Raw genomic sequence first — 13,630 nt, 5'->3', positions numbered from 1 at the left:
TGGCTCCCTATTATGTTTTCCATCTCCATTTTTATGTTTTTTATCTGTTAAAGTTCTCACTGAGTTCATCTGCTCTTCCCCTAAGTTCCTTTAGCATCCTTATAACCAGTGTTTTGAACTCTGCATCTGGTTTATTGCTTGTTTCCATTTTGGTGAATTCTATTTCTAGAGCTTTGTTCTGTTCTTTCATGTGGAACGTATTTCTTTGTTTTCCTATTTTGGCTGCCTCTTATGTTTGTTTCTATTTATTATATTTGTTTCTATTTATTAGGTAGGGCTCCTAAGTCTCCCATTCTGGGCTTATAGGTGCCTCGAGGGGCAAAGTCAGAAACTGAGGCCAGCTGCCACTGGCACAGGGCTTGGGGCTGCTCAGCAGAGGTACAGGGCACACTGAGGCCAGATGCTGCTGCTTTGGGTATTGTGAGCCTTGAGAGATTTTATGAAAGTTTGCAGCAGAAGTCAGGACAGCTCGTTTGTGTGGAATAAATCACTAGAAGCGGCTTGGGTGGACCCACAAGTTGGAAGAGGCAGAGTCTCAAGGAATCCCCTGGGTGGAGCAACCTGTCTTATCCAGGTTGATACAGCAGAGAGTGCTCAACAAAGGAACAGTGGCTTCTGCCTACACCTCTGTCCAGGAGCAGGCCGCCCCTTCCTCCCTCACCCTGAAGCCCAATAGCCCAGCACCTCCCCGTATGTCCGTGGCGCCCCTGGAGCAGCTGCCCTGGAGCTGGAGCTCAGAACAAGCGAGTTGGTCAGCAAGTAAGCCTAGGCATGGGGCCTTCAATAGAACGGTCTCTGCTTTCCGTAGCCCTCTGTCTCACTTAGCCGCAACCTCCACTCGTTTTCACAGCCCTAGTTTGTGGGGACTTATATTCCCGAAACTGGCACCTTAGGCTGGGGAGCCCAGTGTGCAGCCAGGACCCCTGTGGGGGAGGTGGCTCTACAGCTAAGATAGCCCTCCCAATTCTTGTTCACCACACGCAGTTGTGGAAACAGGCCATTTCGCGTCTCTTCCGCTCCTACTGTTTGGGGTGACCTATTATTTGGGGTGACCTAGTGGTAGGGCTCTTGTTTAGCCAGACCTCGGCAGTTCTGTGTACTGGTTGCTCTGTAGTTTTGTTATAATTTTGGTGTGGTCGCTAGAGGAGGCGTGCATAGCCTCTACCTCTACACCATCTTGAATCCTCCCGGCTTTCTTGATTTTTTTTCTTCGCCCACTATCTTAATTTTTTAATATAGAATTTACCATCTTAACCATTTTTAAGTGTACATTCAGAAGCATCAAGTACATTCTCATTTTTGTGCAGTTATCACCACTATCCATCTCCAGACTATTCATTTTTCCAAATGGAAACTCTGTTCCCAAGAACTCCCATAAGCCTTCCCCAGCCCTTGGCAACCACCATTTTACTTTCTGTCTGTAGGTCATCTATGTTGTAGCATGTTTCATAGCTTCCGTCCTTTGTAAGGCTAAATTATTTTTCATTATAACACATTCTGTTTATCCACTCATCTGCTTTTTTAAATTACAGTTGACATATAATACTGTATTATTGTCAGGTGTACAAACTAATTAGGCATTTATATAACTTACAAAGTGATCATTCCAATAAATCTAGTACCCACCTGACAGCATACATAGTTATTACAATATTATTGACTGTGTTCCCTGTGCTGTACTTCACATCTCTGTGACCGTGTTTATTACTGGCAATTTGTACTTCTTTATCCCTTCATCTTTTTCACTCAGATATCTCTGAATCTATGAGTTTGTTTCTGTTTTGTTGTTCATTTATTTTGTTTTTTAGATTCCACATATAAGTGAGGTCATACGGTATTTGTTTTTCTCTGACTTATTTCACTTAGCATAATCCCCTCTAGGTCCATCCTTGTTGTTGTGAATGGCGAGATGTCCTCCTTTTTTGAGGCTGAGTAATATTCCATTGAATATGTACCAGTATTCTTTATCTGTTCATCTGTCAATGGACTCTTAAGTTGCTTCCTTATCTTAGCTATTGTAAATAATGCTGCAGTGAATGAAGGGGTGCATATATCTTTTCAAATTAGTGTTTTGGATTTCTTTGGATAAATACCCGGAAAAGGGATTGCTGGGTCATATGATATGATTTCTGTCTGAATAATCTAGTAGTTGATATCAATGGGTGATAAAGTCCCCTACTATTATTATATTACTATTACTCTCTCCCTTTATGTCTGTCAATATTTGCTTTATATATGTGTGAGCACTTTTATGTAGGATGTGTAAATGTTTACAAGAGTTGTATCCTTTTGTTAGATTGATTATCATTATGAAATTCCCTTTGTCTCTTCTGTTTTAAAGTCCATTTTGTCTGATATAAGTATTGCTACCCCAGCTTTTTTTTATTATTATTTCCATTTGCATGAAATGTCTTTTTTCATCCCTTTAAGTCTGTGTCTTTCCATTTGAATTGGGTCCCTTGTAGCCAGCATATGCATGAGTCTTGTTTTTTAATCCTTTCAGGCACCATTTTCAGTTGGAGCATTTAGTAGTCCACTTACTGTTAAAGTGATTATTGATAGATGTGTGGTTATTGTCATTTTGTTGATTGCTTTCTGATTGTTTTTGTTTAGTTTTCTGTTCCTGTCTTATTTTTTTGTTTTGCTTTCTTATATGTTGATGACTTTCTGTAGTATTGAGTTTGGATTCTTTTCTATTTCCTATATATCTCCTATAGATTTTTGGTTTGTGGTTTACCGTGTGCTTCATACATATGAAGCTCTGTTTATAGCAATCTGTTTTAAGTTGATGGTCGCTTAAGTTCAAACTTTCTAAAATCAGTACTATTTTTACTCCTGCATTTATCTTTGTCATTATTTTTTTCATGTTGTGTGTATCCCTTAATTTATTATTGTAATTACACATAATCTATCCACTTTTTGCCTTCTAAACTTTGTATTAGTTTTATAGCTAGTTGTTCACTGCTTTTACTAAGTGTTTGCTTTTATCAGTGAGAATTTTTCCCTTTACTTTCTTAATCATATTTTCGATCTTTTTAAAGAAGTTATTTTAACATTTCTTATAATAGTGGTTTAGAGGTGATGAACTTCTTTAGTTATCTGTTGTTTTTGTTTTGGAGTTTTTTGTTTTGTTTTGTTTTTTGGTCTAGGAAACTCTTCATTTGTCCTTTGATTTTTTTTTTCTAGGTAAAGTAATCTTTGCCTATCATCACTTTGAATTTTTTGTGCCAATCCCTTCTGGCCTGGGAAAATTTCTTTTGAGAAATCAGCTTATTTTCTTATGGAACCTCCTTTGTATGTAACTAGTTTTCTCTTGCTCCTTTTAATATTCTCTCTTGGTCTTTAACCTTTGGCATTTTAATTATGTGTCTTGGTGTGGGCCTCTTTAGGTTTATCTTGTTTGGGACTCTACATTTCCTGGGCTTATATGTCTATTTCCTTCACCAAGTTAGAGAAGTTTTCAGTAATCATTTCTTCAGATAGGTTTTCAGTTCCTTGCTTTCTCCTCCTCCTGGTACCTCTATGATAGAAATGTTGGTATGGTTAATGTTATTCAGGAAGACTCTATCCTCATTTTTTTTAAGTTTTTTCTTTTGCGGTTCAAATTGTATGTTTTTCAATGCCGTGTCTTCCTGATCCCTGATTCTCTCTAATGTAGTCTTCGATTCTCTCTAATGTAGTCTTCATTTTATTGTATTCTTCATTTCTGACTGGTTCTTTTTTTCTTTCTCTTTGTTATATCACCGAGTTCATCTATTCTTCCCATAAGTTCGTCAAGCACCCTTATAACCAGTGTTTTGAACTTTGTAGCTGGTAGATTACTTGCCTCCATATTTCTGGAGTTTTATCCTGTTCTTTCATGTGGGACATGTTTCTTTGTCTCTTCGTTTTGGCTGCCTCCCTATGTTTGTTACTGTGTTTTAAGTAGATCTGCTACACCTCCCAGTATTATATAGTAGGTATCCTGTGGAGCCTAGTGACACAGTCTCCCTGCTCACCTGAGCCAGGTGCTCCAAATATGTCCCTTGTGTGGGTTGCATGTGCCCTCCTGTTGTAGTTGAGCCTTGATTGCTGTTTGCACATCAGTAGAGGGATTGACCTCAGGCTGATTGGTTGTGAGGACTGGCTATGACTATAGCTGATGAGCTGTTGTGCGGGGGCTGACCCTACGGAACAGGAGTCAATTTCACAGAGCTCTGGTACCAGCTGCATCTACCCTTTTGATGTGTAGTTTATGGAGCTGGTTGGGTGGTACTATGATGTGGTCTGAAGCCAGCTATCTGTTACGTTGGTTCTAGACCTCTTGGGAGGGTCTCAAGTGTGGCTCAAGGTCAGCTGCTGCTTGTGCCTGGTTTGGGGCCCCTTGGTAGGAGCTACAAAGTGAACTGTGATTGGTTGTCACTTCTGCTGGGTTGGAGGCACTTGGGAGAGGCTGTAGTATGAACCAAAGCCAGCTATCACTACGACCATGCTACCCTGAACACACCTGATCTCATCAGCTAAGCAGGGTTGGACCTGGTTAGTACTTGGATAGGAGACCACCTAGGAAGACAGGGTGCTGTAGGTGGGGAGTGGGGGGGACAAATAAAGCCAGCTGCCATTTGTACTGGGCTTGGGATCCTTTGGTAGGCACCACAATGTGAGCGGAGGCCCACTAACATATGTACCAGTCTGTGGCCACTTACTTGAAGCTGTATTTCAAGTCAGGACCAGCCACCACTTGTACCAGGCTTAGAGCTGCTTAGCAGAGGTACAAGGGACTCTGAGGCCATCGCTGCTTGTTTGGGGTTTGTGGGCCAGACACTCAAGTTGGATGAGGCAGGGAGAACAACATTAGTCAGATTAATGGAGAGCTCAGATTTGGCACCTGCCTTTGCCTGTCAGCTGAGTAAAATGAAAGCTCAACAAAGGAACAATGGCCCCTGCCAGCACTTCTGTCCCCAGAGAGAGCTGCCCTGACCCCTGCCTCTCTAACCCTCACCCTAAAGCTAGTCATTTTTGCTCTTCCCCATATGTCCCTGGTGCATTTCGAGTTGCTACCCCAGCACTGGCTCCCATAGCAAGTAAGTTTGTGAGCAAGCTATTCCATGTGCAGTCTTCTCAAGAGAATACCTAGGTCTCCAGCAGACCTTCATAGGGACTCTTTTCAGCGCTGGTTTCTGTGCCTGGGGAACCGGTGTGGGATTTGGACCCTTTCTCCTCAAGTGGATCCTCTCAAGCTGAGATACTCCTCCTTTTTTTTTTTTTTTTGCTTAAATAATCAACATTTATTTCTCATGGTCTGGAGGCTAGATATTTGAGATCAGGGTGCTAGCATGGTTGGTTTTCGGCAACAGCCCTCCTCCTGGTTCAAAGGTGACTACCTTCTCACAATACTCAGAGATGAGAGAGAAATGGAAAAAGGGAGTGTGTAGGGGGAGGGGGTAGAGAGAGAGGAAGGGAAGGAGAAGGGAGAGAGGGAGAGGGGAGAGAGAGAGAGAACACAAGCGCGCAGTCCCCTCCTGATTCATAATCACACCACAGGTGTGGATTCTGCCCATTCCCTGTCTCTGCCCTTCCTACCAGTCTCAATGTGGCTCCTTCTCTATATCCTTAGAGGAATTCCTTAGTTATAGGAATTCTGTTCAGCCACTCTTCAGGTGGTTATCAATGATGGTTGTAATTTTCATGTGGTTGGAGAAGGTGAGTACAGCATTTACTTGCTCCACTATCTTGACCAGAAGTCCTGTACATTTATCTTTAGATGGACACTTGGGTCCTACTTGTGGCTTTTGTGAATAACGCTGCTCTGCACATGAGTGTACAAATAATCTCTCTCTTAGACCCTCTCCAGGCAGCTTTTATATACCCTAGGGTCACTTTCATGTACAGTGTTCCCTGAAAGATCTACCAGGCCCTGACTCAAAACTGTAGAAATTTAGAACTGGAATGACCCCCAAAAGACAACTGATCTAACCCTCTTTATTTTTAATGAGTGGCAGAGTCAGGACAAGAACCCACATTTGGTGGCACCGAAGGACAAGCCAGGGAACCTGACTTACTTCAGGCAGCCCTCCTCCTTGTAATGTTTACAAGGCAGTAAGCAAGTACTTGGTTGCACATTCCATGTTTTGGGGTCTGCTGTCACTATGCATTCATGCTTCTTACTTTTCTTTATAAGCTGTTTCCTACAAAGAGCTCACCTCTATTGCTGTCTCCATAATTTCCTTCATTAAAGGACTTAGTATGTTTTCAGTCCAGAGCTTCCTGCACAGCGCATGTTTAGTGAATAAAGTCTGTTCCTAAAGTGGGAGTTCTTAAAATCATTTTTCTTTTTTTACATATGTGCATCAGAAAAATCATTTTTTTAATCAAATTAATGTGTGCATAGCTTTAGATAGTTGTTATTATGTTATAATTTTATAATGCAATGTCCTAATTTTTACTCTCCAAGACAAACCTTTTCAGCTCTCAGCAGTTTCTTTCACTGTTACTTCAGTGTAGAAATAACATAACTTAATTGATCTATCTTCCTCTACCAGTTATCAAATGTTAACACTTGCTAAACTTCTTAAAACAGATTGCCAACTCTACCCGAGAGCTTCTGAATCATTGGGTCTGAGCTGGAACCCAAGAATTTGATTTTAAACAGTATCCTCTGGTCTAGGGACCATACTTTGAGAATCATTGATCTCTACCACCTCATCCTATCACCGAAGCTATATCAACTTGATTAAAACAGCATTCATGTTTTTGTCATTATTATTACTAGTATTTGTTCTAATGCTGTAACAGATGATGTAATAAGCATTTTATAATAATGATGTAGTATTGTTCACAGCATTGCCATCACAACTGGTTATTTATACCCCTTTTTTAGTATTTTTCCACTTTTATTGAAATATAATTCACATATAATCACTGTATACATTTAAAATGTACAGCATAATGATTCGACTTTTGCATATTGTGAAATGATTACTGTATAGGTTTAGTTAACACCTATCATCTCATAAATACAAAGAAAAAATACATAATTTTTTCCTGTGATAAGAATTCAGAATTTACTCTCTCAATTTTCATATATATCATACAGTAGTATTAACTGTAGTGATCAAGGTGTACATTATATCCTTAGTACTTATCTTTTAACAGAGTCAGGACAAGAACAGGTGGTTAAGAGGTACAAATTTCCATACTGTTTTCCACAGTGGCTACACTAATTTACTTTCCCGTCAACAGTGCATAAAAGTTCCCTTTTTCCATATCCTCGCCAGCATTTATAATCTCTTTTCTGGTCATTCTAACAGATGTAAGGCAATACCTCATCGTGGTTTTGATTTACATTTCCCTAATGATGAGCATCTTTTCATATACCCATTGCCTTTTTATATATCTTCTTTGGAGACATGTCTATTCAGGTCTTTTGCCCAGTTCTAATTGGATTATTTGTTTTTTTTGCTGTTGTATGAGTTATTTATATATTTTTCTATGAATCCCTTATCAGATACATGGTTTGCAAATATTCTTTCCCATTTCACTTTGTTAATAGTTTCTTTTGCTATGCAGAAGCTTTTTAATTTGATGTAGTCCCACGTGTTTATTTTGGATTTTGTTGCTTATGCTTTAAGTGTCATGTCTAAAAAATCATTGCCAAAACCAATGTCAAGGAACTTTTTTCCTAAATATTCTTCTAGGGGAGTGTTATGGTTTCAGGTCTTATGTTTAAGTCTTTAATCCATTTTAAGTTACTTTTTGTAAGTGGTGTAAGATAGGGGTCTCGGGTTTTTTATTTGTGAATACTCAATTTTCCTGGTACCATTTATTAAAGAGTCTGCCCTCCATTAAGTATTCTTGACTCCTTTCTCAAATGTTAGTTGGCCATATGTACTTGGGTTTAGTTCTGGGCTTTTGATTCTGTTCCATTGATCTATTTTCTTTTTTCATGCCAGTACCATATTGTCTTGATTACAAGGCTTATAGTATAGCTCAAATCAGGATGTGTGATATCACCCGCTGTGCTCTTTCTCGTGATTACCTTGGCCATTCAGAGTTTTTTGTGATTCCATATGGTTTTAGGATTTTTCGTTTCTACTTCTTTAAAATAAATCCCATTGGAATCTTGATGGAGATTGCATTGAATCTATAGATGGCTTTTGGTAGCATGGACATTTTAATAATATTCTTCCAACCTAGGAACACGAGCTACCTTTCCATTTATTCATGTCATCTTCTGTTCCTTTCATCAGTATCTCATAGTTTTCAGAGTAGAGATCCTTCACCTCCCTGGGTAAGTTTATTGGTTAAGTTCCTAAGTATTTTATTGTTTTTGATGCTGTTGTAAATGGTATGTTTTTTCTTTTCAGTTTGTTGCTAGTGCGTAGAAATGAAACTGATTTGTATGTTAATTTTGTAGCCTGCAACTTTACTGGATTTGTGTGTTAATTTTGTAGCCTGCAACTTTACTGGATTCTGTAATTAGATGTTTTTTTGGAAGGATCTTGAGGATATTCTGTATATAAAGTCATATCTCTGCAAATAGAGACAATTCTACTTCTTATTTTCCAATTCTGATTGTCACTCACCCCTTTTCTGTTTCTTGCCTGATTGCTCTGACAAGGACTTTCAGTAATGTGTTGAGTAAAAGTGGTAAGAGTGGGCACCCATGTCTGGTTCTGATCTTAATGAAAAGCTTTTAACCTTTAACTAGTGAGTATGCTGTTAGCGATAGGCTTGTCATATATAGCGTTTATTGTGTTGAGATACATTTCTTATATACCTAAGAGTTTTTATCATGAGTGAATGTTGAATTTTTGTCAAATGTTTTTTCTGCATCTGTTGAGATGATCATATGATTTTTATTAATGTGATGTATCATATTGGTTTGTGTATGTTGAACCATCCTTGCTTCCCAAATACAAATCCTACTTGATCATGGTGAATGATCCTTATCATGTGCTGCTGAAATTAGCTTGCTAGTATTCTATTGAGAATTTTTGCATCCTTACTAGCAGTTGGTTTATTCAGACTTTCTATTTCTTATTGTCCTGGTAGTTTATGTTTCTAAGAATTTACATTTCTTCAAGGTCATCCAGTTTATTGATGTGTAGTTGTTAATACTGGCCTCTTATGGTTCTTTGTATTTATGTGGTATAAGTGTTAATGTCTTTTTTCACTTATAATTTTGTTGATTTGAATCCTCTTTTTTTTCCTTGGTTTGTCTAGAGAAAGGTTTGTCAGTTTTGTTTTATCTTTTCAAAGAACCAAACTAGTTTCATTATTTTTTTCTGTTTCATCTATTTCTGCTTTGATCCTTAATATTTCCTTCCTTCTGCTAACTTGGGGGTGTTTGTTATTTTTCTTGTTCCTTAAGGTATATGTAGAGTTATGTTGTTTATTTGGGATCTTTCTTTTTAATGTATTTATTGCTGTGAACGTCCTTCATAAACAGCTGTTGCTATATCCCATAACTTTTGATGTGTTGTGTTTTCCTTTTTATTCGTCTCAAGGTACTTTATTTCTTCTTTTATTTTTCTTTTGAGCCATTGGTCATTTAAGAGAGTGTTGTTTAATTTCTATGTATTTGTGAATTTTTCAGTTTTCTTGTTACTGACTTCTAGTTTAATACCATTATAGTCCGAGAAGATAGTTCATGTAATTTCAATTTTAATTTTTTGAATTTGCTAAGACTTGTTTTGTTGCCTAACATATGGTCTATCCTAAAAAAGAAAAAAAAAAAAAAAAAGTTCCATGCGTACTTGAGAAGAATGTGTATTCTGGTGTTGTCAGAATGCTTTGTATATGTCTTTTTGGTCCATTTGATCTAGAATGTTGTTCAGGTCTGTTGTTTCCTTATTGTCTGTCTGTCTGCATGATCTGTCCATTGTTGAGTGTAGTAGTAAAGTGCCCAACTATTATTGTATTGCTGTTTTTCCTTTTAGCTGTTTTTTGTTTTACGTATTCAGGTGTTCCAGTATAGGATGTATAAATATGTACAATTATTATATCTTCTTGATGTATTGACCCCTTTATCATTATATAATTACTTTCTCTCATTTTTAATTTAAAATCTGTTTATCTGTTGTAAGTATAACTATTCCTGTCTTTTTTTTTTTCCTTTTTTGGTTACCATTGCTTGAAGTATCTTTTTCATCCCTTCACTCTCAGTCTATGTGTATCTTTCAGGCTAAAGTGAGTCTCTTGTAGGCAGCACATCATTGGATCTTGTTTTTTTCTGCATTCAGCCATTTTATGTCTTTTGTTGGAGATTTTAATCCATTTATACTTATAGTAATTATTGATAAGTAAGGACTTACGATTACCATTTTTTTTATTTTCTGGTAGTTTGGTAGATCCATTATTCCTTGTTTTTGCTATCTTTGTGTTTTTATCACAAGGCTTACATAAACATCTTAAAATTATAACATGCTGGTTTAAACTAATAACAATTTCAAAAGCTTTATACTTCTCACGTTTTAGGTTATTAATGTTACTTAGAGTTAACATTTTTAACATTGTGTAACTGATGATAGTTACCTATTTCACTTTTTTTAACCTTTTAAACTAGTGTTGTAATTATGCCATATTACATAACCAATTTATACTATATATTTACCATTACCAGTAAGTTTTACACTGTCTTCTTATGTTTATGATGTTAATTGGTGTCCTTTTATTTCTACTTATGGAACTCCTATTAGCATTTCTTGCAAGGCCCATCTAGTGGTGATAAATTCCCCTTTGGTTTTGGTTGTGGATTAAGTCTGTCCTTCCTTCATTTCTAGAGGATAGCTTCACCAGTTAAAGTATTCTTAACATTTGTTTTTTCTTTCAATATTTTGAATAAGTCATCCCATTCTCTTCTGGCCCGAAAAGTGTCTATTGAGAAATCTGCCAGTAGTCTCACAGGGATTCCCTTGTATGAAACTTCTGTCTTTTCTCTTTCTGCTTTCAAAATTTTTTGTCTTTAACTTTCAACAATTATAATGTGTCTCAGTATAACCCTATTAACGTTCAACCATTTGTGATCTTTTGGGCCACTGACCTGGATGTCTACTGGGTTTAGAAAGTGTTCAGCAGTTTTTGCTTTAAATATACTTCATGTCCTTTTCTCATCTCTTTCTGGAATTCTCATAACACTAATACAGTAGTTTCTCCTTACCCATTGTTCCTGTTTCCATGGTTTGTTACCTGTGGTTAGCTCATTCCAAAAATGTGAAAAATTCCAGAAATAAACATTTCATAAGTCTAAAATTGCACAGTCTATGTAAGGTAATGAAATCTCACTCTATCCTGCGTAATATATGACTTATCTATCCCTTTGTCCAGCGTATCCACACTGTATATGCTACTTACCTTTTCGTCATTTAGTAGCCATCTCGTTTATCAGAGCAACTGTTGTTGAACAGTGTTTGTGTTTAATTAACCCTTATTGTACTTAATGGCCCCAAAGCGCAAAGTAGTGATGCTACAATTTAGATATCCCAAAGAAAAGCCATAACGCACTTCCTTTAAGTGAAAAATTGAGTACAATACAGTAAGATATTTTGAGAGACTGTATTTACATAACTTTTATTACAGTATATTTTTATAATTGTTTTATTTTATTAGTTATTGTTAATTTCATACCATGCTCATTTATAAACTAAACTTTATCATAGGTATGTATGTATAGGACAAAAAATAGTATATATAGGGTTCAGCACTGTCATGGTTTCAATCATCCCCTGGGGGTCTTGGAACTTATCCCACAATTTTCATAGTCTTTCTGTACTCTTGTTTAATTCTCTTTTCTTGTTCCTCTAACTAGATAATTTCAAATGTCCTATCTTCCAGGCCACTGATTCTTCTACATTATTATATCTGCTTTCGAATTCTTAAGCTCAGTGTATTTTCGAGCTCTAAGATTTGAGTTTACTTTTTGATGGTGTCTATTACTTTGTCAAACTTCTTGTTTTGTTCATGTATTGTTTTTCTAATTTCATTTAGTTGTATGTTGTATATCACCAAATTTTAAGAGGATTATTTTGAACTCTTTATCTGATAATTCATAGATCTCCATCTCTTTAGAATCAATTACTAAAGCTTTACTAGTTCCCTTTGGTGGTCTCATTTACCTGGATTTTCATGATCCCTGCTATCTTATGTTGGTATCTACACACTGGAGGAAATGGTCTCTTCTTCCAGACTTTACAGATTCACTTTGGCAGAGACAGTTCTTTACCAGCCAGTTCAGTTTAGGTTTCTGTTTGTGTCTGCTGGTGATGTCCTTGGGCAGGTGGGGCTTGGTGAGGCACTTGTTTGAGCTCAGAGAAGGTGGGGTGCTACTGGCTGAGAAGAGCTGGATAGGACTGCTGTCTTGTTTCCCTCCACAAGTGGGTCTGTAGGATGGCCTTCATTTCACGATTACCTGAATTCTTTGATCAGGCCTACTAGATAGTTGAGACTGGACCCTCTACTCCAGCAGTCCCCAATTTTTTTGGCACCAGGGACCAGTGCTCCTATGAGACTCCTGTGCCTGATGATCTAAGGCAGTGATGCTAGCACTGGAGAGCGGCTACACATACAGATGAAGCTTTGCTCACTTGCCCGCTGCTCACCTCCTACTGTGCGGCCCAATTCCTAAAGGCCACAGACTGGTACCAGTCTATGGCCTGGAGACTGGCGACTCCTACTCTACTCAGCAGACTCAGCAGTAGGTGGGGCTATAAGTTAGCTTCCCTGCCCTGGTGAGGCAATGGGACAACAACCTAGAGCTCATTCGGGGACTCCAATCAGGCAAGAATGTGTACTAAATATCTTGGTCAGGTGAAACCACTGGTTTTGCACTATAGACAGGAAAGCCATGGTCTGTGCTTTCTGTTCCAGTGCCACTATAAGCAGGGCTGTTGGACAGGATATGCATCTTCGTGTGTGTTCTGGTAAGGTTCTGTGGTCAGGTGGTCTGAAGGCTGTATTCAGCAATATGTGAGGTTACAAATTTGTTGTCCTGGGCTCAGCAGGAAAAGCAGCTCTAAGGCCACAAATGCTCTTGTTTGTGGTTTTGACACAAGATCATTTGTGCCCCAAGTTCCCTGGCCAGACAGGGCCTACTGCCTTTGCCCCAGAGGCAATCAGCTCTGCCCACCCACCTTCCTCTCAGCTATAGAGTTGGTAGAACATGCAGGTTCCAGTTCTTGCAAGCCCTTCCTGCAGGGGCCACACTGCAGCAGAAGAGGATATAAATCAGCTTTTATGACCCATGCACCTGGGTGAACAAAATTCCTCATTTGGGGACCTGAATTAGATCTGTGCCCTTGACTTAATTCTACAGATGAGCAAAGCCACTGGTTAGAACTACTAGTTGGACTCCACAGGTAAGAACTAGGTCTGCTAAGTGCTGGTTTTTAGAAGCCCCTCCCCCTTTTCTGTCACAGATTCCCAGTGGTTGAGCCCCACAGGTTCACCTGGTATCCCCATGTGGCAAAACCAGACTAGGGGCTCCTATAAAATGATGACCTACAATTCTAGGGGTTCTAGATGTCACCCCTGGGCTCTTTTTTTTCCCTCCAGAGTAACTGTAAGTTCAGCATGGTACTGTACTAGCGCACTAGCCTAGGGCAAGAGTGGTGAAGTTAGCCATTCCTCTTATCCTTTTAATGCAGTCTGTCCT

At 38.4% G+C, this 13,630-nt stretch overlaps 1 protein-coding gene across 3 annotated transcripts in view; it reads left to right on the top strand.

Moving 5' to 3' along the window:
- SEC13 (SEC13 homolog, nuclear pore and COPII coat complex component) overlaps positions 1 to 13,630 on the top strand; it is a 39,225-nt gene that overhangs the window by 24,804 nt on the left and 791 nt on the right. The gene's annotated exons all lie outside the window — the stretch shown is intronic.

Source organism: Rousettus aegyptiacus, unplaced genomic scaffold (genome assembly GCF_014176215.1).
Source record: "Rousettus aegyptiacus isolate mRouAeg1 unplaced genomic scaffold, mRouAeg1.p scaffold_m13_p_4, whole genome shotgun sequence".
Lineage (NCBI taxonomy): Eukaryota > Metazoa > Chordata > Mammalia > Chiroptera > Pteropodidae > Rousettus > Rousettus aegyptiacus.
This window is presented reverse-complemented; position numbering and strand designations above follow the sequence as displayed.